Source organism: Aphelocoma coerulescens, chromosome 4 (assembly GCF_041296385.1).
Source record: "Aphelocoma coerulescens isolate FSJ_1873_10779 chromosome 4, UR_Acoe_1.0, whole genome shotgun sequence".
Classification (NCBI taxonomy): Eukaryota; Metazoa; Chordata; class Aves; order Passeriformes; family Corvidae; genus Aphelocoma; species Aphelocoma coerulescens.
The window spans coordinates 28685053-28706512 of record NC_091017.1 but is presented as its reverse complement, the minus strand read 5'-3'; positions in this window follow the sequence as shown (position 1 = coordinate 28706512).

The following is a 21460-nucleotide window of genomic DNA, read 5'->3' as shown; positions in this document are numbered from 1 at the left end:
TACTGTGGATATTGTTTTGGTCCATTGAGAATAGTATTTTCAGAATGGGTGTTGTAGCATTCAGCCAATTATCCTAGGAGATGGATGGTCAAAGGACCAATGACCTCCAGCCACTCTTTTGGACCAAAGTATATGAGCTGGTCTGTAAACGAATAAAGGGAAGCTCTTCTTCCCTGGAATTATGTCGTGATTCTTGCCGCCGTCCCTGAGGACAACAGCGACAAGAAATTAGCCTTTGGAGAGACACTTTATCTGTCACTTACAATTCAATATCTCTTGGCTCCAGAAAAAGGAATCTTGGCAGAGGTTCGGACGAACTATCTGATGAGATGGAGCCAAGCGAGTACTGCTGGCTCTGTTCCCAGTCCTGCAGTGGGGTGAAAATGGAGACAGATTAGGATCTGCTTGAAACCACTCCGTCCTGCTTCCCTGTTTCAGATCCCTGACTGGATTTGGGCTAGAACCTTTTCTTTCCCTCGTTAGCCCCAAAAAGGGCAACTTCTGCAGTCATAGCCCTAAAGACTTCATGTTGGATGAACAGTTCCTGAGGAACGCAAACCACAACTACAGGAATTTGGGGCAAAGAATTGCAGATAGCTGCTCTATTGGCACCAGGCAAACATAACTTGGAATATGTGCAGTCTGTCAGTCAATGCTAGAACTACAAGGAACACACAGATCTGCCGGTGCAATCCCGACAAGGGCTTCTCCCTCTACGGACACCTCCAAGAAGGGATTTGGAGGGACGTGCAAGTTGGAGCTTCACAGCGAGGGCTGTGCTTCCAGCCAGCTGCCTACAGCATCCCACCAGGGAAAACTGAGTTGTGCAGCTCCCCCTCTGTCCCCTCCCCTCCCATGAAGCAGAAATGATAAGAACATCTTATAAGAACATGATCCTCACATCTGTGATGTCATCCTGCGAATTCGGAGGACTCTCAAAACGGTCTGGCCATTCACTAGAGTTCAAAGAACTGAAAGAACATGCAGCCGTCAATTTCACAGTGCACAGAGGGTTACCAAGACATAAAATTGCAGAAATCAGAACATCCCCTTAGTCTCAGTTAGCAACATCCCAGCCCAGAAGCACAGCCCGTGCAAGAGCTTTAATGTACTGCAAGCATTTCAGTCTGTCGCTATCCATAGTGTAAGAAACATTCAAGAATGACTTCCTGAATGGAGAAGGAAGGTTTCTCCTGGATTTTGCTGGGTTTAGGGCTTTCTTTTCCATTAGTTCCCTTCCAGGCCACTATGTTCCAAATCAGAATCCTTCCCACAGAATCAAGCAGAATCCAACAGTTTGGCAAAATCCTGTGTCAACTGTATGTAAGAAATTACACTTTGGAGAGACACTTCATGTGTCACATACCCATCGTTGTCTCTTGGCTCCTCTTCATTGTCACCTGCCCATAGCTCAGCTGAATTCTCTGCCTCCCTGGAACCAAGTGGAGACTGCTGGCTCTGCTCCCTGTCCTGCACCTCTGAGTTGTTGTCCTCCCTCGTCACAGGACTAGCAGGACCTGCTGGCCATGCACTGGAGGGAACAGAACCAGAAAGAATGTGCAGCCATTTATTTCACTGGGCACCAAGGGTTACCAACAAAGAAAATGGTGGTACTTAAAACATGCCCTATTCTGATTAAGCAACAACCCAGCCCAGAAACAGAAGTGCTGCAACAATTTTTACGTACTGCCAGCATTTCAGCATGTCAAGCCTTTCTCTTCTATACAATTATGGCTTCACAAACAGAGAAGAAATGCTTCTGCTGGATTTTGCTGGGTTTATTTTAATTCTCTTCCAGGCAGGCCACTCTATTCCAGGTCTGAAGTATTTGCACAGAGTTAAGCAGAAGCCAAAAGCTTGGCACAAACTTGTTCCTACCACATATCTCAAGTTGGAGTTTAGATAGTAGACACTTTCTCTCTCACATACCCATCATTTTCTCTTGGTTCCTCTTCATCATCCCTTGCCAGGGCCTCGGCTGAATTCTCTGATGCTCGGGAAGGATGTGGCTGCTGCTGGCTCTGCTCCCTGTCCTGCAGGGCGATAGAAATGGAGGCACTTAGGAACCACCCTGAACACTCTACTCCCTGCTCCCCTGTTTCAGTCCCTACTTGGATTGGGGCTGGAGCTGTTTCTTTCCCTCGTTCTCCCCCAAACTGGCTAATTCACCTGAACACTGCTTAGTACATGAGGAGCTGCTGAAGACATAAAACCCCATACCCAAAGCTGCTCTTGTGTTTGGTGCAAGCGGAGGTGGGTCATGCAAATTCTGATGTAAAATTGGAGGCCTTTTCTTTGCAAAGGTTCAGCAACAAGCCTGTCAGGAGATAGCTGCCATGCTATGTTTGCTGCAAGTTTGCTGCTTTGCACAGCAGCAGTGGCACCCCAGATTTGAGCAGCCACACTGCACTGTGGGCTGGATCAAAAATATTCTGAAACATGGGTTTTAAAAGAAACATTAAGATTTTAGTTAAAGGCTAGCTTTGTTGAACTTAGTTAAAGTAGATGACCCGGCTGGAATTGATAAAATGTTAATAAGTAGTCAAAGAGAGCCGGACCTGAAAGAAGTTTTTAGATGTAGGTAGCTAGTTGCCTGTCACTTTTCTATTTGTTTAGCTGTGCTTTTAATGAGAAACAGAAACCCTGATAAATAGATTCAAAGAAATGGAGAAAATTTCTAATTTCCACCTCTGAGAGCCTATTCAGAAGTCACAAAAGGAGGAACTGGAAGTCCCCCAAGAGTAATTTGTATTGTCAAAAATCAGAAAGGTATAAGACTCAAAGTGAGGGAGAGTAGCTTTACTTCATCTTTTAAGACCACTCCCCAAATAAAGAGACAACCAGCGCAATTCAAACAACAAACTACACATGCTTCATGACTTTCAAACTAAATACCATACAAAGAAGAGAATGGAAGGTGTCAATGTTATAAATATGCATTTGTATTTTGAATATTCAAGACTTCTGTAATTAAACAGACTCTGTAGTGGCTTGTAATTTTGCAGTGCACATTAGGGAGCTATCCTGCACTGCTGCCTGGCACTGGAATAAACATACACTTTCTGACTCTACTCTGTTAGAGAGTATATGTCCGTCTTAGTTGGGTGTCGATATTAGATCAATACCCATATTTTGGTAAATCAATTCCTTCCAAATAGAAGGGGGAAATTTAAAAAAGCAAACAAACGTGACTTTGTTAAAGGCTTCTTGGAATAAGGAACAGAACTAGTTTGCACCCCAGTAAGGTGCAGTTGTGTTTTACACCTCAGTGAGAGGGGCACCATAAACTGATGTTGCAGCTAAAACACTTCTCATTTGAGAAGTCAAAGGCTTCCTGTGCTCTCCTTTAAATCACTGAAACAACAGCCTCTCTTAGGTTGTTCATCCCCTCTCTGCAAGCGATTCTCAGGGATGCTGATGTGTTCATGAGTGTGTTTGGGCTCGACTGGGAACTGTGTCTAATGTGGTAAATCAGAGCCATGTTCCAACCTTTGAGGCCAGGGTACTTAGTAAGATGCCAGAAGACAGGCAAGAAAACTAATTTGACTGCAAGATGCAGGGGAGTGTGCCATTCACTACTTACCACATCAGACTCATCGTCACTGATAACGATGACTTCAGGCTCAGAAGATTCGCCCGTGAGATCTATGACGACTTCTTCACCAGCTGAAAAACAGAACGTTAGAATCAAGATCAGAGATTGCAGAGAAATTAAAAGGGCTGCCAGTGCAGAGCAGGCTGAGGTTGGATTCACTGTGCCCTGGGTTTCTTTTTTTCAGGAGCACGTCCAACATTGCACTCAAGCTTTGCCCCAGCAGTCCACAGGGAGCACTACCAGCCCTGTCCTCTGAAGGGGCAGTGCAAGAGGAAGAGCAGCTGAGCCCCTCACAAGTTCTGTGGGATGTCAACAGCTATGGGAGCTTCACAGCAAGAAATGATTCATCTCACACAGGGGAATGTTTAGCACACAAAAGGAAAAAAGCAACCAACCAATGCTACAGGGGATCCTCCTTTTTTACAGTTTTACCATACTGTAGATTGTTCCCTTGAGGGATGGGGCACAGCTAAAGACAAACTCTTCCTTATCTTCATCCAGCTTGGGAGATCCCAAACTCAGCTTGCCACCCTCCCCTGTGGCATCTATGGTGACCACCAGCTCATCAGAGCACACATTCAGGTGTTTGAGCAGCACCTGAGGACCTTTGCTGCAGAGCTCATCTCCCACGAGCAGCCAGTGTATTGAGCTCAGGAACAAACCAAAACAGTTGTCAGAAGGCTTGCTGTTAGGGATGCCATATCAGGTGCTTCCTAAACCCCAAGATTTCCCTTCCTCCCCAGTAAAGGGCCTAGAAACTGGCAAAAGCACACATTCAAATGAACCCAAACCTTCCAGAAGCAACTGCTGTTCTTACCAGGCTCAAAAGCAAGTGTACCACTTCCTTCAAGGTCTACTATCTCTGCCTGTGAGGTTCCACCTGCACTGGAGGGCAGCAGCCTGCTCCGTTTCCGAGCTTGTGTGGAATCAAGCGGTCCTCCAGGGCGCTTTCGCTGACGCTGAGAGAGAACAAAGCCTTAGCATTTTCTGTGGCAGCAATATTAGCACGGCCCTTGGGTTCTGCAGCACCAATGACAGCACACCAGGATACCGAAAACATTCCCGCAAAGGCTGGAATATGCATCAAATGGTGCTATGGACCATTTTCACCTTAGCACATCGCATCAGGGAAAAGACATCGCCCCTCATCTCCTACATGTTGCCTCACCAACAAATAGCCTGTCCAATGGCTTGAAAATGAGGAGACCAGTTCCCAATTCCATCATGTTGTTACTCACACTGCAAGCATTTCTGAACTATTGCCAGCACCCACAGAGATTCAGAACCTTCAGTATTCAAAAGCGGGAAGTCACAGGAAGTTTGGAAAGATTTCTGTTTCTGTGCATTTGCTCCAAACCCTAGAATTCTTTTCTAGAAGTCCCCTGGAAAATGTTTCAAGAATCAGATTTGCATTGAGTAGTAAAGTACTTACTGAGCTCATGGTGTTTCGTGCTCTAAAAGCACCGGCAAAGCAAGTGGGACAAACACCACAAAAGGAATGTCAGGGAAGAGATCAATCCCTTAGCTTCCTTCTGGTAGCCCACTGCAGATTTTTCACAGTTCCAGAAAACTGTTCTTCCAAACCTATCAAAAAAGGAGAGATCAACTATTTGGAATGCCTGTTCTCTTGAATACCCCCATGCCCCAAGACTCCCACTCCCGAGTCTCCAGTTTCTGTCCATAACTGGAGGGGAAGTCCGTGACCCCAGTATTTGAGCCCACCTGCAGCCCATCCTGCAGCCCAGACCAGCCCCTCAGCATCAGAAGCCTTCTCAAGAATCGGCTGCACTCACCTGTACAGTCAGTCCAGAGTTTGGCTCGCAAAGGTCAGCAAATCGCTCTCTATTCCCACCTGGGATGGAGAAGACGGATGCTCCACGTCTGCTGCGCAGCAGAGAATCCGCCAACTGGCTCAGCAGACTCCGTGTCAACAGAAGCTTGGGAGCAGGAGCGCCCCTGGCAACCGGTGCCAACATTCCATGCCCGGTAACGGGTCTCCATTTTGCACACCCATGGAGCTCCAGAACACCACTGAAGCACCTCAACAGGGCATCCACAGCTTCTCTGGGCAGCCGGTTCCGATGTCTCAGCACCCTCACAGCTCTGCCAAACATCTGATCCCAATCTCCCCAATCTTCTAGTCTGAAACCCTTGCCCTTCTCCCATCGCTCTCTGCCCGCTTTAGGCACTGGGAGGCCGCAGTGAGGCCTCCCCGGACCCTGCTCCTCTCCAGGCTGGACAGCCCCGGCTCTCCCAGCCTGCCTGCAGAGGACAGGTGCTCCAGGCCTCCACACATCCCCACGGCCTCCTCCGGCCCTGCTCCACAGGCACATCCTGCTGCTGCTGGGCAGAGCTGGACACAGCTCTGCACGTGGGGCCTCACGGGGCCTCGTGGGGCAGACCTGCACCTCCCTCCGCCTTCAGCCTCAGGAACCTGAGGATCACTGGAGCCCTTGGAGGGCAAAAGAAGCCCCACCCAAACCACACCTGCCCAAAACAAAGAGAAATTTAAACCCTGCCTTAACCCTCCTCCTTATTTCAAGTCTCTGAGGCCTCGACATTTTCACATGTTCAACTATTCCTCTGCCAGAATTTCCCAACAGGGCTGAGGAGGTTTGCTCTGCTCCCAGGGACAGCACCTTCTCCTGAGGCCCTGCTCTGCTACAATAGGTGACACAGCAAAAAAAGCAGAACTAATATTCAGTTTTCCTTCCAGCCACTCTGCCACTGGACCTGTGTTCACAGGGATGGGCCAGGGCTCCTGAGAGCAGCAGGGAGCCCATCTCAGGCCTGCCAGAGGCAGGGCTGCTCCTCAGCCACCTGTCCCCTTGGGCGCTCTCTGGTGTGGGCAGAGTTGTGGAAATCGATCCAATGCTGTGGAGAGCATGAGGATATGTTCAGCTCATGGTCTACATGAGGAGGCTCATTTCTTACCAAAATATCTCTGTTATTCCAATTCTTGCTTTTGGGCAATTGGCAACATGTTGAGTGTTTAAGAGCAGGTGAAGATAACTTTTCCATTTTTTGAAAAATCCCAAAGGAGATTTAACACTTGATATAAAAAAGCTAAGATGCTAAAGCAATTCCAAATACACATTTAAGGTATGAATGATGAAGCACCTCGTACTGGTCCCAAAGCACTGAATATGGGAAATGAAGGACGCAAATATGCTGTCTCTCTGGTCTGGGCTTCCAAAGCTCAAAAAACCCCCAATTCTTCTGTGCCTACAGATCAGTGATGGAATGAGCTGAAAATGAGCTTTTCCTTCTGCTGACAACTATGCATCAAGACTGAAACCAAGGCTTCAACTGTTCAGTTACCTTTGGCTATCAATGTTTCTCTAGATCAGCACTTTCTAAAAATTATATCTATATATTCATGGACAGGGTTCATTTCTAACCCTAAACCAACATTTTAAAAGAAAATAGCCACAGCTGATAATGTAGAGACAAATTAACATCAGTTTAAGCCTATTCTAAAATTAGCTGAGGGCCATTGCTTTGCAGGTTACTTAAGATCAAACTTACTTGACCACAAAGGCTTTCTTGAAATGCTCTTTTCAATGACAATGCCTGGCAGAGCATGTCACCACGGGATACAGCTATTTAAAAAGACATTTCTGCTCACTGTCATTACATCCACCAAGCAGCTCAAAGTCTAGCAACAGTGAGAAACAGAAAACATCAGTCTAACATTTATGGCTGCCCTGTAAGAAAATCATTTTGCGTGTGTCTTTCTAAGGATTATCTTTGAGTAATTTTGACCACTTACGTAAGTTTTCCTTAAAAACAAAAATCAAAAGATGGCTTGATCAGACTAAAACTAAGGTTTTAATATTTTTGTTAAGATCAAGCCACATAAAAATTAGGGGGCGCAATTACTACCCCTGCCTAAATACAGCAATACTAAGACCTCTTGAAATATGGCTGAGCAAGCCGATAAATAACACAATAAAGACAAAAATGAAAAACCAAAAACAAGGATACGTGTCCACACAGATGACTACCTTTGAACACACGAAGGACCTCACTTCAGCTTGGTCATCTGAGTTTTCTGTTTCACGGCACACTGTTTCATTGTTTACCTGAGATCCGCCATTTCCTCTTTATTGCTTTTATAGAACAGAAGTAACCTTCTTTCCTTTCTTATGTCCAATTATTGTGTCTCTCGACAATTGCATTTCTCTTCAATGTCACTTAGGATTATCTTGCTGCAGTTGAAGGAACTGGAGCTGCAACACTGTTGTACTGGTAACAGCTCCAAGTCAGTAGCCAACTTGAGACATTCAAAACCACATTCCTTCAAAACCCTCCAGATTCTAATTAGAATGCAACCTTACAACACTACATGCTGCAGTTTGTTTATGTACCAGTTATTCTCAAAGAAAATTGTTTTCTTTGGATGTGTGCACAACCCGCTCCTCTTTCCATCTTCTGAGCAATGAGATCACAGCGTTTTCACCAAAGTGTCCGCCAGAGTCTGCCCTGAGACCCTGAACCCCTCACACCCCAAGCAGGGCCTGTTTCTTTTCCCCCACACTACACACGTTGGCCACAAGAACTACAGAGCTTATGTCTTCAGCACATTTCCCCCAAACCAATGACTACAGTGGGATGAAAAGAACGACCTTCTGACAGCTCAGACCACGAGCCTTATTTCCACCTGTTAAACAACATCTCTGTCTTTCAGCAGAGTCCAGCACAGAGGAGCAGACAGACTATGTTTAAATCAATCAAAACTGTATTTAAAATTGAATTCAGAAAATAAGAAACTATATACAGGAAGAACTATATACATGGAGAAACAAGTCTCTACATCGCCTCTTCTCCAGGATCCGAGTCTGTCCTGAGAAGTGGAAGCACTCATAAATAAATGGGATGATATAGTTCATAATAAAGGGTGAGGTCCATCCTGCAGGTTGGGCACAGCGCGTCAGTCTCCAGGGCAATAGGGAGGCACCGACTACAGAAGACATGGCCACACAGGGTTGACACAAGCTGTCGTCCATGTTCCATAATCTGGAAGAAAGAAAACCACAACATGTATTGGGAGGAAAGAATCTGAGTTTGCTGCCCTGTTGGCACCAGGCAAATGAGACTTTAGAGCACCTGCAGTCAGAATAACCAGAGACCCACAGATCTGCCAGTGCCATCTTGGCCAAGGCTTCTCCCTGTACGTTCACCACCAAGAAGGGACTTGTGGAGCTTCACAGCAAGGGCTCTGCTTCCAGCAGCTGCCCGCAGCATCCCACATCAGCCCACCGACTTGAGCAGCTCCCCTTCTGTCCCCTTCCCCCTCCCACAAAGCAGAAAGGATGACACTGTGTGGGTCCTCACCTCTGAGTAAGCATCCATGCAAATTGGACACCTGATAGCAACTCCTCGCTGGGCACTAGAGGGAACAGAACCAGAAAGAACATGCAGCTGTTAATATCACCACACTGCAGTGCTTATTGAGACATAAAAGCTCACATAATCCTGCAACTGCACTGACCAGCCATGACACATTTCCTCTGAAGAACCCTGCTGCCTTTAACTCTCTTTGCTGCACATGATGAGCAGTTAGGGTCTCCCTGCCCTGACAGAAAGAGTGTCCTGGTCTTTCACCAGGAGAAAGGTGCAGCCAGTCATTCTGCTCTGGGATTTGAAGTAACAGCAGTCTCTAGCAGTTTATGTATGGCAACTTTGACTTCCACCAGGTCATCAATAACAGCTTTGGAACTACAGCATCCAGCTTTCCGCTGGGAACTATTCACCCCAGAATATTCATTCCAGGACCCAGGTCTAACGCTACAGAGTAACACGGCTCTGGCCAGCTCCAGCCCCAGGAAGGAGCCCTTGGTCCATGTTAAATGCTGCAGCACTGAGCTCTTTCAGCCTTACCTAAACAGAGCAGGAAGGCTCATTCAGTAACAGAGAAGCTTGAGACTGAAGGAACAAAGTATTCCTTTTTTATATTAATCAAGTGGTGGGATTTGTTCACCGACAGACTAAACAACCAAAACTTAAACATCTACAAATTCAATAGCAAAATGCATTATGGTTTAGAACAGCAGAAGCCCTTGAGGTGGCATATTTAACACCTGACACCTAAGTTCCATACTCAAGTGCTCTCCTACGTTGCCTTGCCAAAAGGCTCAAAGCACACCAGCTTCGTTAAAACCTGTGTCTTTCCCCCCACCCCAAAGAAACACTTCAGAAAACCTTATACCAGAATTCTCATCTTCTTTGTCTCCCCTAGTGACATGGACACCTGATTTAATTTCACCAGTCTAATGCACTGCACCTTTCTTATCCTAATGGAGTGCTCCTACAGCAGGACTTTCCTGTTTCCCCCTGCAGAATGGGGCTTTTACTGTGCAGGCACCCAGCTTGGGCTGCAAGATCCCCATCACACGTGCAAACAAATCAGGCCTTGTGACAGCCAGGACTGGCCATAAAAGCATGACCTCCACAACCGCCTGTGTGCAAGCCTGCCCTGGGAAGAAGGGCTCCAGCTCCAGGAGAGAGGCAGCCAGCTGATGCCACGTGTGAAAAAGCAGGGAATTTCTGCTGGAATTTGCCCGGCTGCTGCCTGCTGGTCCCATGATGCCAAGCCTCATTGAAAACAATGGAATTATTTCCATATCTAACAGAGCTACTAGAGCTGGTCAGAAAAAGTAAATGCAATACATTATGAGCTGTGGCCAATCCCCCTTCCTTGCCATACCCCCGCACTCGTCTCTAAGGTTGTGTGCAAAGTTGTACATCTGCCTTGGCCTGCCCTTTTCTCCCAAAATGCAAAAGGTCTCATTTGCTCCTCATGCAACACGGGAGAAGGAGGGAAATAAGTAGAGTAAGGGAAGGCTTTGCAGATAAACCAGGCACAGCAGTATAACTCAGTCCTGTACAGAAAAGGAAAAAAGGCACAGAATTCCGTGTTTGGTAGGGCATGAGCCATACGTACTCTGAACTTGCAGTGGCCTCCTCCTCTGCTCCCTCTTCTGCAGGGGCTGCATCAGCCACAGGTGCATCATTAGCTCCTGTTCCATTACCAGAGCCATCCACCTGCCCGTGGCTGTTCAGTGTGACATTTCCCCTTTGCTGTTCACGCCCTGTAATTTAATTTTTGGAAGTTACATCTCTCTCTCCCTGCAACTACCCTTGAAACGAGTTGTATAAATAGTCACCAATGGCTCCTGTTTTAAATGGACCCGATTCAGCTGGGTTTAAAACAATCTTAAACAAACTTCTTTCCCAAATAGTAAAGCTGAAACCATTCCAGACACTGCGAGTATTCTGCTACAGACCATCGCAAAACATTTGCTCTATCCACCCTATACCCAGCTAAAAACGTGACCGGAGATATTCTAAAGGACAGTGCTCGGAAACGATAAAATTCCTTGGAGCCATGGCCCCTTAGAAATTGTCATCATCTCCCTCCTGAGTCAAGGGAGTTTGAAAGTGGAGTTCTATGTGATGCAAAATGGAGAATATGTAAAAGATTTCCTAAGGAAGGATGCTGTTTGTATAGACATATTGGATCTTGGTATACTTTCAAGCCCAATCAACTAGAAGGGAGATTTAATCCATGAAATAGACAGCAACTAACAAGCAAGCTCTAAGTGATTCCATGGGTTAGAAAAACTAATTCCTTGTTGGTAGAGGTGCCTTGTAAAGGTTCAGGGCTTGTCATGCTTCAAGGAGCTCACACCTAGGGGAAGGTTAACAAAGCTTGCTGAGAAGGATGCCCACTGAGAGTGGACACAAAGAATGCAGAATTGCTGCGCCAAAAGGACACCTGGCACAGCTCCCGAGACAAGGAAGAAACTGAAGAAAGCAAAAACCCCAGCTGTCCTGCAATCAGCTCTGGCCGGGAAAACTAATTCCGGCAGGGGGAGATTGCGACCACTGACTCACGGAGCAGCAACTCAAGAAACTCCCCAGCCCAAAAGAAGAGAGAGACTGAGCATGCGGACTAATTACCAGGAGAAGTGAGACAATCATTAACCAGGAGAAGACAGAATACTAACTAATAAGATAACCATGTACTTTTTAACCAATAATACTCATTCCTTTGGTGGCTAAAATTTATAAATCATGAAAAGTTTTGATAGTGGGTGTGCCTGACTTGTGAAATACCACTGAGCACCCAGACTTGTGCAAGGCTGGAATAAACAATCACTGTCTGTCTCAAGTGTATCATTGTGGCAATGACCGCCACTGACCACTGCCCAGGCTCGCCCCTGCGGTTTGTGACAGGAGTGGGGAGCAGCTGGAGGCTCTTGGCTTTAAAGCTGCTCCTCAGGAGTTCAGCTCTGCCCAGGGGAGCTGAAGCTCCAGGCACAGTGGCTGTCAGCAGCCCGGATGAGGGAGAGGATAAAAAGTAGCAAGGAGGCTTGCCACACGGGATAATCCAAGTTTATTGGAGGCAACTCACAGGGGACAAGCCTCGAGCAGCTCCAGGGAACCTCTTTTAAAGGGCGGTGTTACAATGGGGATGGCTTAACTGGGGACTAATAGAAATCTCTAAGGGAGGGATATGGACGAGGATAGACATTTCCCTGGGCCAATAGCCTCAAGGGGAGGAGGGAAAGGGATCACATGCCCCAATGGGGCATCGAGGTTTAGGCGATTTCCAAAGGGGGAGGTATCTAGAGGGGTAGGGTCTCGGGGGATTGATGGGGACCATAGAAGGGTAAACTGGGAGGTTTCAGGTGATGGACACTGGACCTTCGGGAACAACAGGAGGGGTTTGGGGGATTGATAGGGAAAGAGCTAGGACAAGGGGAGGAGAACAACCATGTAGGGAGCACCGGGGGAGTGGCTTGGGTCTGGGGAAAACCAACTGGGAATAGGAGTGGGGAAGGCAGGGATGAACCATTGGGGTACAGAAAACTTGTATAAAAATACAATAAAGGTATCGCATCACCACATATAATTATTGACCTGTTGCACCCCAGTAACAAATCCAACTTTTGTGGACAACATACTGACCAAGTTAATGGGAGATCAATTTTTAATGGCCTGGTCAGTAACACCCAAAGGGTCACAAAATGCTGTTTGCCTTTTAACTCTCAGAAACCACAGGCAGCAATGACCTCTGCAACTCCAGTGTCCGTGTAACACTCATCAATCACTAACCAATTAAAACTGCAGAAAGAGCCAGCAAATTAAAGTTCCTTCTGCATAAGTCTTCCGCTACAACTTTTACTGCAGGGATTTTCTGCCATGACTGATAGAGGCCATCACACACACATTGGATCCATTCTCTAAGACACTGGCCAGAGGCTTTAGCCCTGGCCGTTGCCGTTTGCTAAAAGCAGTTTCAATCCCTGCTGCTCGAGTTGCTTGGAAAAGAACAACAAAAATACCTATAACACTTTAGATAAAATCCATTTTCAACTATAAAACTTCAACTCACCTTGAAGAAGCTTCCATCGATGCATAAGGGAAGGGAGAGAAAAGAAGATACAATTAGGCTTTGGTGCGCACCCCCGTGCTGCAGGCAAACCTCAGCTCAGCAAGCAGCTGTAGCACAGGAGGTGAGGAAGGGTGGCGTATCGCCCTCTAACTTTGGTTAAGAACATTCAAAGCAGTAGCACAAAGAGCTGCTGCCCTGAGAACAAATAAGTGGGTACCACTGATTCTGCTCTCGCTGCTGCAACGGGGTAGAAATGGAGGCACTTAGGAACCACCCTGAACACAGTACTCCCTGCTCCCCTGTTTCAGTCCCTACTTGGATTTGGGCTGGAGCTGTTTCCTTCCATCTTTCTCCCAAAACTGGCTAATGCTGCTATGATAACCCTAAACACTTCATGTTGGATTATCAGCAGCTCAAGAAAGGAAACCACAGAAGGGATTTGGGACTAAAGAATTCCATCAGTCAATGCTAGAACTACAAGGAGCATACAGATTTGCTGGTGCCATCCTGACAAGGGCTTCTCCCTCTACAGACACCACCAAGAGGGGACTTGGAGGGATGTGCAAGTTGGAGCTTCAGAGCAAGGGCTGTGCTTCCAGCCAGCTGCCCACAGCATCCCACCTAAGACAACTGAGTTGTGCAGCTCCCCTTCTCTCCCCTCCCTTCCCACAAATCTGAAAAGACAACAACATGTGGATCCTCACCTCTGCGTTGTCATCCTCCCTAGTTGGAGTGCTAACAAGACCTCCTGGCGGTTCACTAGAGGGAGCAGAACCAGAAGAACATGCAGCCGTCAATTTCACAGTGCACAGAGGGTTACCAAGACATAAAATTGCAGAAATCAGAACATCCCCTTAGTCTCAGTTAGCAACATCCCAGCCCAGAAGCACAGCCCGTGCAAGAGCTTTTATGTACTGCAAGCATTTCAGTCTGTCGCTATCCATAGTGTAAGAAACATTCAAGAATGACTTCCTGAATGGAGAAGGAAGGTTTCTCCTGGATTTTGCTGGGTTTAGGGCTTTCTTTTCCATTACTTCTCTTCCAGACAGACCACTATGTTTCAAGTCAGAATTCTTCAAGCAGAATCAAGCAAAACCCAAAAGATTGGCAAACACCTGTGGCTACCATATATCAGAAATTATGGATGCTGAGAAAGGCTGGCAGAGCAATTTTTCGAGCTTTTTACACCCTCTTGTGAAAGTCCCTGTTCTCACGCAAACTAGCTGAGAAACCGTTTGCTATTTTGTAAATTATTTTTGCAGGTGCAGGTTGTTGGGGAATACTGTGGATATTGTTTTGGTCCATTGAGAATAGTATTTTCAGAATGGGTGTTGTAGCATTCAGCCAATTATCCTAGGAGATGGATGGTCAAAGGACCAATGACCTCCAGCCACTCTTTTGGACCAAAGTATATGAGCTGGTCTGTAAACGAATAAAGGGAAGCTCTTCTTCCCTGGAATTATGTCGTGATTCTTGCCGCCGTCCCTGAGGACAACAGCGACAAGAAATTAGCCTTTGGAGAGACACTTTATCTGTCACTTACAATTCAATATCTCTTGGCTCCAGAAAAAGGAATCTTGGCAGAGGTTCGGACGAACTATCTGATGAGATGGAGCCAAGCGAGTACTGCTGGCTCTGTTCCCAGTCCTGCAGTGGGGTGAAAATGGAGACAGATTAGGATCTGCTTGAAACCACTCCGTCCTGCTTCCCTGTTTCAGATCCCTGACTGGATTTGGGCTAGAACCTTTTCTTTCCCTCGTTAGCCCCAAAAAGGGCAACTTCTGCAGTCATAGCCCTAAACACTTCATGTTGGATGAACAGTTCCTGAGGAACGCAAACCACAACTACAGGAATTTGGGGCAAAGAATTGCAGATAGCTGCTCTATTGGCACCAGGCAAACAGAACTTGGAATATGTGCAGTCTGTCAGTCAATGCTAGAACTACAAGGAACACACAGATCTGCCGGTGCAATCCCGACAAGGGCTTCTCCCTCTACGGACACCTCCAAGAAGGGATTTGGAGGGACGTGCAAGTTGGAGCTTCACAGCGAGGGCTGTGCTTCCAGCCAGCTGCCCACAGCATCCCACCAGGGAAAACTGAGTTGTGCAGCTCCCCCTCTGTCCCCTCCCCTCCCATGAAGCAGAAATGATAAGAACATCTTATAAGAACATGATCCTCACATCTGTGATGTCATCCTGCGAATTCGGAGGACTCTCAAAACGGTCTGGCCATTCACTAGAGTTCAAAGAACTGAAAGAACATGCAGCCGTCAATTTCACAGTGCACAGAGGGTTACCAAGACATAAAATTGCAGAAATCAGAACATCCCCTTAGTCTCATTTAGCAACATCCCAGCCCAGAAGCACAGCCCGTGCAAGAGCTTTAATGTACTGCAAGCATTTCAGTCTGTCGCTATCCATAGTGTAAGAAACATTCAAGAATGACTTCCTGAATGGAGAAGGAAGGTTTCTCCTGGATTTTGCTGGGTTTAGGGCTTTCTTTTCCATTAGTTCCCTTCCAGGCCACTATGTTCCAAATCAGAATCCTTCCCACAGAATCAAGCAGAATGCAACAGTTTGGCAAAATCCTGTGTCAACTGTATGTAAGAAATTACACTTTGGAGAGACACTTCATGTGTCACATACCCATCGTTGTCTCTTGGCTCCTCTTCATTGTCACCTGCCCATAGCTCAGCTGAATTCTCTGCCTCCCTGGAACCAAGTGGGGACTGCTGGCTCTGCTCCCTGTCCTGCACCTCTGAGTTGTTGTCCTCCCTCGTCACAGGACTAGCAGGACCTGCTGGCCATGCACTGGAGGGAACAGAACCAGAAAGAATGTGCAGCCATTTATTTCACTGGGCACCAAGGGTTACCAACAAAGAAAATGGTGGTACTTAAAACATGCCCTATTCTGATTAAGCAACAACCCAGCCCAGAAACAGAAGTGCTGCAACAATTTTTACGTACTGCCAGCATTTCAGCATGTCAAGCCTTTCTCTTCTATACAATTATGGCTTCACAAACAGAGAAGAAATGCTTCTGCTGGATTTTGATGGGTTTATTTTAATTCTCTTCCAGGCAGGCCACTCTATTCCAGGTCTGAAGTATTTGCACAGAGTTAAGCAGAAGCCAAAAGCTTGGCACAAACTTGTTCCTACCACATATCTCAAGTTGGAGTTTAGATAGTAGACACTTTCTCTCTCACATACCCATCATTTTCTCTTGGTTCCTCTTCATCATCCCTTGCCAGGGCCTCGGCTGAATTCTCTGATGCTCGGGAAGGATGTGGCTGCTGCTGGCTCTGCTCCCTGTCCTGCAGGGCGATAGAAATGGAGGCACTTAGGAACCACCCTGAACACTCTACTCCCTGCTCCCCTGTTTCAGTCCCTACTTGGATTGGGGCTGGAGCTGTTTCTTTCCCTCGTTCTCCCCCAAACTGGCTAATTCACCTGAACACTGCTTAGTACATGAGGAGCTGCTGAAGACATAAAACCCCATACCCAAAGCTGCTCTTGTGTTTGGTGCAAGCGGAGGTGGGTCATGCAAATTCTGATGTAAAATTGGAGGCCTTTTCTTTGCAAAGGTTCAGCAACAAGCCTGTCAGGAGATAGCTGCCATGCTATGTTTGCTGCAAGTTTGCTGCTTTGCACAGCAGCAGTGGCACCCCAGATTTGAGCAGCCACACTGCACTGTGGGCTGGATCAAAAATATTCTGAAACATGGGTTTTAAAAGAAACATTAAGATTTTAGTTAAAGGCTAGCTTTGTTGAACTTAGTTAAAGTAGATGACCCGGCTGGAATTGATAAAATGTTAATAAGTAGTCAAAGAGAGCCAGACCTGAAAGAAGTTTTTAGATGTAGGTAGCTAGTTGCCTGTCACTTTTCTATTTGTTTAGCTGTGCTTTTAATGAGAAACAGAAACCCTGATAAATAGATTCAAAGAAATGGAGACAATTTCTAATTTCCACCTCTGAGAGCCTATTCAGAAGTCACAAAAGGAGGAACTGGAAGTCCCCCAAGAGTAATTTGTATTGTCAAAAATCAGAAAGGTATAAGAGTCAAAGTGAGGGAGAGCAGCTTTACTTTATCTTTTAAGACCACTCCCCAAATAAAGAGACAACCAGCGCAATTCAAACAACAAACTACGCATGCTTCATGACTTTCAAACTAAATACCATACAAAGAAGAGACTGGAAGCTGTCAATGTTATAAATATGCATTTGTATTTTGAATATTCAAGACTTCTGTAATTAAACAGACTCTGTAGTGGCTTGTAATTTTGCAGTGCACATCAGGGAGCTATCCTGCACAGCTGCCTGGCACTGCAATAAACATACACTTTCTGACTCTACTCTGTTAGAGAGTATATGTCCGTCTTAGTTGGGTGTCGATATTAGATCAATACCCATATTTTGTTAAATCAATTCCTTCCAAATAGAAGGGGGAAATTTAAAAAAGCAAACAAACGTGACTTTGTTAAAGGCTTCTTGGAATAAGGAACAGAACTAGTTTGCACCCCAGTAAGGTGCAGTTGTGTTTTACACCTCAGTGAGAGGGGCACCTTAAACTGATGTTGCAGCTAAAACACTTCTCATTTGAGAAGTCAAAGGCTTCCTGTGCTCTCCTTTAAATCACTGAAGCAACAACCTCTCTTAGGTTGTTCATCCCCTCTCTGCAAGCAATTCTCAGGGATGCTGATGTGTTCATGAGTGTGTTTGGGCTCGACTGGGAACTGTGTCTAATGTGGTAAATCAGAGCCATGTTCCAACCTTTGAGGCCAGGGTACTTAGTAAGATGCCAGAAGACAGGCAAGAAAACTAATTTGACTGCAAGATGCAGGGGAGTGTGCCATTCACTACTTACCACATCAGACTCATCGTCACTGATAACGATGACTTCAGGCTCAGAAGATTCGCCCGTGAGATCTATGACGACTTCTTCATCAGCTGAAAAACAGAACGTTAGAATCAAGATCAGAGATTGCAGAGGAATTAAAAGGGCTGCCAGTGCAGAGCAGGCTGAGGTTGGATTCACTGTGCCCTGGGTTTCTTTTTTTCAGGAGCACGTCCAACATTGCACTCAAGCTTTGCCCCAGCAGTCCACGGGGAGCACTACCAGCCCTGTCCTCTGAAGGGGCAGTGCAGGAGGAAGAGCAGCTGAGCCCCTCACACGTTCTGTGGGATGTCAACAGCTATGGGAGCTTCACAGCAAGAAATGATTCATCTCACACAGGGGAATGTTTAGCACACAAAAGGAAAAAAGCAACCAACCAACACTACAGGGGATCCTCCTTTTTTACAGTTTTACCATACTGTAGATTTTACCCTTGAGGGATGGGGCACAGCTAAAGACAAACTTTTCCTTATCTTCATCCAGCTTGGGAGATCCCAAACTCAGCTTGCCACCCTCCACTGTGGCATCTATGGTGACTGCCAGCTCATCAGAGCACACATTCAGGTGTTTGAGCAGCACTTGAGGACCTTTGCTGCAGAGCTCATCTCCCACGAGCAGCCAGTGTATTGAGCTCAGGAACAAACCAAAACAGTTGTCAGAAGGCTTGCTGTTAGGGATGCCATATCAGGTGCTTCCTAAACCCCAAGGTTTCCCTTCCTCCCCAGTAAAGGGCCTAGAAACTGGCAAAAGCACACATTCAAATGAACCCAAACCTTCCAGAAGCAACTGCTGTTCTTACCAGGCTCAAAAGCAAGTGTACCACTTCCTTCAAGCTCTATTAGCTCTGCTTGTGAAGTTCCACCTGCACTGGAGGGCAGCAGCCTGCTCCGTTTCCGAGCTTGTGTGGAATCAAGTGCTCCTCCAGGGCGCTTTCGCTGACGCTGAGAGAGAACAAAGCCTTAGCATTTTCTGTGGCAGCAATATTAGCACGGCCCTCGGGTTCTGCAGCACCAATGACAGCACACCAGGATACCAAAAACATTCCCGCAAAGGCTGGAATATGCATCAAATGGTGCTATGGACCATTTTCACCTTAGCACATCGCATCAGGGAAAAGACATCGCCCCTCATCTCCTACATGTTGCCTCACCAACAAATAGCCTGTCCAATGGCTTGAAAATGAGGAGACCACTTCCCAATTCCATCATGTTGTTACTCACACTGTAAGCATTTCTGAACTATTGCCAGCACCCACAGAGATTCAGAACCTTCAGTATTCAAAAGCGGGAAGTCACAGGAAGTTTGGAAAGATTTCTGTTTCTGTGCATTTGCTCCAAACTCTTGAATTCTTTTCTAGAAGTCCCTTGGAAAATGTTTCAAGAATCAGATTTGCATTGAGTAGTAAAGTACTTACTGAGCTCATGGTGTTTCGTGCTCTAAAAGCACTGGCAAACCAAGTGGGACAAACACCACAAAAGGAATGTCAGGGAAGAGATCAATCCCTTAGCTTCCTTCTGGTAGCCCACTGCAGATTTTTCAGGGTTCCAGAAAACTGTTCTTCCAACCCTATCAGAAAAGGAGAGATCATCTATTTGGAATGCCTGTTCTCTTGAATACCCCCATGCCCCAAGACTCCCACTCCAGAGTCTCCAGTTTCTATCCATAACTGGAGGGGAAGTCCGTGACCCCAGTATTTGAGCCCACCTGCAGCCCATCCTGCAGCCCAGACCAGCCCCTCAGCATCAGAAGCCTTTTCAAGAATCGGCTGCACTCACCTGTACAGTCAGTCCAGAGTTTGGCTCTCAAAGGTCAGCAAATCGCTCTCTATTCCCACCTGGGATGGAGAAGACGGATGCTCCACGTCTGCTGCGCAGCAGAGAATCCGCCAACTGGCTCAGCAGACTCCGTGTCAACAGAAGCTTGGGAGCAGGAGCGCCCCTGGCAACCGGTGCCAACATTCCATGCCCGGTAACGGGTCTCCATTTTGCACACCCATGGAGCTCCAGAACACCACTGAAGCACCTCAACAGGGCATCCACAGCTTCTCTGGGCAGCCGGTTCCGATGTCTCAGCACCCTCACAGCTCTGCCGAACATCTGATCCCAATCTCCCCAATCTTCTAGTCTGAAACCCTTGCCCTTCTCCCATCGCTCTCTGCCCGCTTTAGGCACTGGGAGGCCGCAGTGAGGCCTCCCCGGACCCTGCTCCTCTCCAGGCTGGACAGCCCCGGCTCTCCCAGCCTGCCTGCAGAGGACAGGTGCTCCAGGCCTCCACACATCCCCACGGCCTCCTCCGGCCCTGCTCCACAGGCACATCCTGCTGCTGCTGGGCAGAGCTGGACACAGCTCTGCACGTGGGGCCTCACGGGGCCTCGTGGGGCAGACCTGCACCTCCCTCCGCCTTCAGCCTCAGGAACCTGAGGATCACTGGAGCCCTTGGAGGGCAAAAGAAACCCCACCCAAACCACACCTGCCCAAAACAAAGAGAAATTTAAACCCTGCCTTAACCCTCCTCCTTATTTCAAGTCTCTGAGGCCTCGACATTTTCACATGTTCAACTATTCCTCTGCCAGAATTTCCCAACAGGGCTGAGGAGGTTTGCTCTGCTCCCAGGGACAGCACCTTCTCCTGAGGCCCTGCTCTGCTACAATAGGTGACACAGCAAAAAAAGCAGAACTAATATTCAGTTTTCCTTCCAGCCACTCTGCCACTGGACCTGTGTTCACAGGGATGGGCCAGGGCTCCCGAGAGCAGCAGGGAGCCCATCTCAGGCCTGCCAGAGGCAGGGCTGCTCCTCAGCCACCTGTCCCCTTGGGTGCTCTCTGGTGTGGGCAGAGTTGTGGAAATCGATCCAATGCTGTGGAGAGCATGAGGATATGTTCAGCTCATGGTCTACATGAGGAGGCTCATTTCTTACCAAAATATCTCTGTTATTCCAATTCTTGCTTTTGGGCAATTGGCAACATGTTGAGTGTTTAAGAGCAGGTGAAGATAACTTTTCCATTTTTGAAAAATCCCAAAGGAGATTTAACACTTGATATAAAAATGCTAAGATGCTAAAGCAATTCCAAATACACATTTAAGGTATGAATGATGAAGCACCTCGTACCGGTCCCAAAGCACTGAATATGAGAAATGAAGGACGCAAATATGCTGTCTCTCTGGTCTGGGCTTCCAAAGCTCAAAAAACCCCCAGTTCTTCTGTGCCTACAGATCAGTGATGGAATGAGCTGAAAATGAGCTTTTCCTTCTGCTGACAACTATGCATCAAGACTGAAACCAAGGCTTCAACTGTTCAGTTACCTTTGGCTATCAATGTTTCTCTAGATCAGCACTTTCTAAAAATTATATCTATATATTCATGGACAGGGTTCATTTCTAACCCTAAACCAACATTTTAAAAGAAAATAGCCACAGCTGATAATGTAGAGACAAATTAACATCAGTTTAAGCCTATTCTAAAATTAGCTGAGGGCCATTGCTTTGCAGGTTACTTAAGATCAAACTTACTTAACCACAAAGGCTTTCTTGAAATGCTCTTTTCAATGACAATGCCTGGCAGAGCATGTC